Raw genomic sequence first — 3986 nt, 5'->3', positions numbered from 1 at the left:
TACCACATCAATGTCCTTTTTGCCACATTTTCTTCCATTTTAAGTCCCAAAAGTAGTATTTCCGGTTCTTTCTTAAATTTACATTTTACATTTTTTTCCATTTCTGCATGTATCTCAGCCCAGTACCTTTTTGCTTTGTGTGGGTTTTGTCATTGATAAGGGTTTGAATGGAGCCTTCTGCCCACCCCCAAACAGGCCACCTATAGGTGTGAATTGTTGGAAGTTCCAGATGCAATGTCCCCTGCCTCAGACCTCCAGACTGAGTGGCAAGAGAGGCTAGATAGCCAAACAGGCACGCTGACCTTTCTTCCTGTATCTGCTCTTCTGCCTCTGTCCTCTTTGACATGCAGACTGTAATCTCAGGGACCAATTTCCCTTTCCTGCTTCTCTCTCACTCTGAATGAAGACTGGCTCTCTACCAGCACGCACCAAGAGTCCTCTCTTGGCACCATGAGGCAGATGGGCCTCTTGCCATCTGCCTCCATCCTTTAGCTAGTAAGTTAGTAACCTATCAGTCGCTGCTCTTTCCTACCCAAAGTGTACTTCTCAAATAAAGAGAGAAGTATTTCTCTTCTAAGCTTGCAATGTGGCTCTGTGTAGCTTTGTAAGATGAGTAACCTGCATTCGGCGCTTTATTTAAGCACTCTGCTAACCAACGGTGACTGGACTAACCAAACCAGTTAACCTCAATATGAATCACCATGATCATGGGAGGGTGTTCGTTCCAGAGGGTCCAAGAACGTTATTGTTGCCTTTCTGCAGATAATTTAAAACCTAGGAGTGGCCAGAGGTGCAAGCCTTGCAGCCATGGCCCTGTGTGTAAGGATGCCAGCCTCCAGGTGGGACCTGGGGATCCCCTGGAATTACAGCTCATATGCAGGCTACAGAGATCATCCCCCCTGGAGAAAATGGCTGCTTTGGAGGGTGGACTCTTTGGCATTGTACCCCACTGAGGTCCCTGTCCTCCCCAGGCTCCACCCCCCCAAATCTCGAGGAGCTTCCCCACCTGGAGCTGGCAGCCCTACCCCCCCTACCCCCCCACGCCAGTGCCGGGGGGGGGACCTGGCAGCCCAACCCGTCCGAGCGGCAATGGTGATGGTAGAATCTGCATCAACCTGGGATGACCTTGTTATCACCTGCCTCAAGGGGGTGTGTGTGTGTGGAGGGGGGGGGCTTGTTGGGTTGTTATGTCTTAGCCCTGAGCCTATGACCATCAGCTTGGCAGACCCAGAGGAGCCAAGATTTGGGGGGTGGGGGAGCTGATGCTTTTGTTTGCTCATTTGTTTGGGGGCTTATCTGTGTTCTGCATTCCTTCCACCTTTTTGTAAGCTGCTTTGGGTCCCTCCAGGGGAAAAAAAAGCAGCCTAAAAATGTACATGCGTGTTTGTGTGTGTGTTATAAACAAATGTTTAAAATGTCTGTTGTTTTGCATACTTTATTTAGTAAACGGCTTTGAGTTCCTGGAGTGGGAGAGAAGCTGTGGCAAAATTATGTTAATACATGAATATTCAGCAACTTCCAGAGACTTTAAGCTAGGGCCAGTTGTTTAGGGAACTGTAATGTATAGGAAACACTGGTCATCCCAACCTTCCTAGGAAGCATTTACATGCAGTTGCAGACTTGTGTGTGTGGACCTTTGACTGGATAGGGTAAATTCAGATGGGCGCTCCGTGGTTGTTTCTTCTTCCCAATAACGTAACCAGAGTGGTGTGTGAAAAGCTCTTTTCATACAACTGAAATCCTGTCAAGTATTTCTTTGGGAGGGTGGCATGTATATATGAATATAAACTAGGGTTGCCAAGTCCTATCTTCTCCCCTGCAGGGGGATTTGGGGGTGTTCTAGGCAGGGGAAGAGTTGTCCCTGATGCAACAACGTCATGCAGAGTTTGGAAAACTTTTATAGATGCTTATGTGTAAACTTACCATAATTGTCATTTTTTTTCTATGTCTCTTCTGTTTAAAGTTTGTAACCATTTAAAAAAATTAAAACCATTGCAATTAATTAGCAAAGAGTGTCTGGGTTTTTTTTTTTTTAAAGGTGGGGTTAAAGTGTTTTAAAAGTGAACGTCTTCCTGCAAAAGCTCAGCTTGTACACATTAGCCTTAAGTTGCTTTTGTGAGAGGCATAATGTTCTGAGAGATCTCAGAAGGAAGGAGGATAATGCATGGTTACCCCAAGCCAGGAGTATTCTTTGTAAGTAGATTGTTTTGGCTCCCAGAGAGCAACCACTCGGGGGCATTTATTTATTTATTTTTGCTGATGACAGTGATGTAACTAAAGCTTTATTCTAGTAAACCTGGATTCTAAAGGGGAGCTTTTAAAGTAATATTCCTGCTCACCCTCAAGGAGGATCTGTTGGCAACCTTCTAGAAGTGGGAATGCTGAAGCTCGGGCAGGTGGGAGGGGCTGTGGCTCAGTGGCAGAGCATCCGCTTGGAATGCAGAAGATCCCGGGTTCAGTCCCCAGCATCTCCAGTTAAAAGATCTGGCAGTGGGTAATATGAAAGACCTTGGCCTGAGACCCTGGAGAGCCGCTGCCAGTCCGAGTAGACAATACTGACCGTGAAGGACCAAGGGTCTGATTCAGTATAAGGCCGTTTCATGTGATTTCTCCTGCTAATCTAAGAGACTATTGGTATTACTTGAGGGCTGAACTAGAAAAGGTGCTGGGAGATCCATAAACTGGTCTCCCAAGTGGTTTTATTGGCAATTAAATTGGGGGGCCCAATTCAGATCAGGCACGAGGGAGGGGGCCTGGCTTCCCCACCTCGCATGCCCCCTCCCCCCAGCGATTGGCTTGCTGAAGAAAACACAAATCAACTTGTATGTAGACAGTGGAGAAAACAGCAGTTCTGAGTGGTAGTGGGGGGGGGGTTGTGGGGTTTGAGGTTGGGAATGTGGTGCAAGCAGAACAGGTTAAAGTCCCCCACCTTATTCCATAGTTGTGATCAGATCCACCCCCCCACCCCCCATGCACACTCTTCTCTTGCCTGTATCCAGCCACACTCTTCCCATTACTTCAGGGCGTTTAAGTTTTCTTGAGAGTGTTGATTTCCATCAATTCCTTCCTCCTCCTGCAGCTCGCTAAGCAGTAGACCCTCAAGAACAACATGGGGCCAAAATGGGAGGGTCTCCAGTGGGAGGGGGAATCAGCAGAAGTCACCACCGCTTCTGAAGGATGCTTCCATCGCCTTTAACTCTTTGGAAGGTGTGGCTGAATAGGGGCCATTATCGTCTGTTGATTTGCTAATATGAAGAGAGGATACAGTCTTGAATTAGAGCCTTTCACAGGGCTAGGTTTTCCTCTGGTTTATCTTACCACTCCATCCCATTAACAACTTCTAATACTGCTAACTTGTAACAAGCTGGCTATTTCTTTCAGGCTTCTTTTCCCTTTATGTAATGTGGTCACTTTCCAAAGTTATGGCATTGCACAGAGTAGAATTGCCCTCTCTGCCTCTTTGTTTGTAGTACTATTTTGTTCTGGCTTATCTCCCCACATTCCAAACATCCTTTGCTCAGGCCATTTCCAAAGGACCAAGATGGCCTTGACTACAGGTTCCCTTGTCTTTCAGGTCTGGAGTGACCCACTTGTCTTGCAGTTTGCTCCAAGGCTGGGCCATGACCTCCCTGGTAAAGTTCAGAGCTGTCTTGGGTTTATGGTTTCTCAAAGAGAAGAAGAGAAGAGATTGTATTTATATCCCACCCTTCACTTGGAGTCTCAGAGCGGCTTACAAACCCCTTTCCCTTCCCCTCCCCACAACAGAACCCTGTGAGCAATGTTCCCTCTAAGCTGTGGAGTCTTGTGAGCAAAAATTCTACTTTGTGAGCTACGGGCCTTAAAGTTGTGAGTGAGCGATTTGGTGACTGCATAAATCAGTTTGCTCTGGAGCCGTCCTTCCTGAGCTAAGACAAAAATCTGTGAGCTGGAGGCTAAAAAACTGTGAGCTAGCTCACACTAACTCAGCTTAGAGGGAACACTGCCTG

This window comes from Gekko japonicus, unplaced genomic scaffold (assembly GCF_001447785.1).
Source record: "Gekko japonicus isolate JY-2015 unplaced genomic scaffold, Gekko_japonicus_V1.1 scaffold2, whole genome shotgun sequence".
In the NCBI taxonomy this organism is placed as follows: Eukaryota; Metazoa; Chordata; class Lepidosauria; order Squamata; family Gekkonidae; genus Gekko; species Gekko japonicus.
This window is presented reverse-complemented; position numbering follows the sequence as displayed.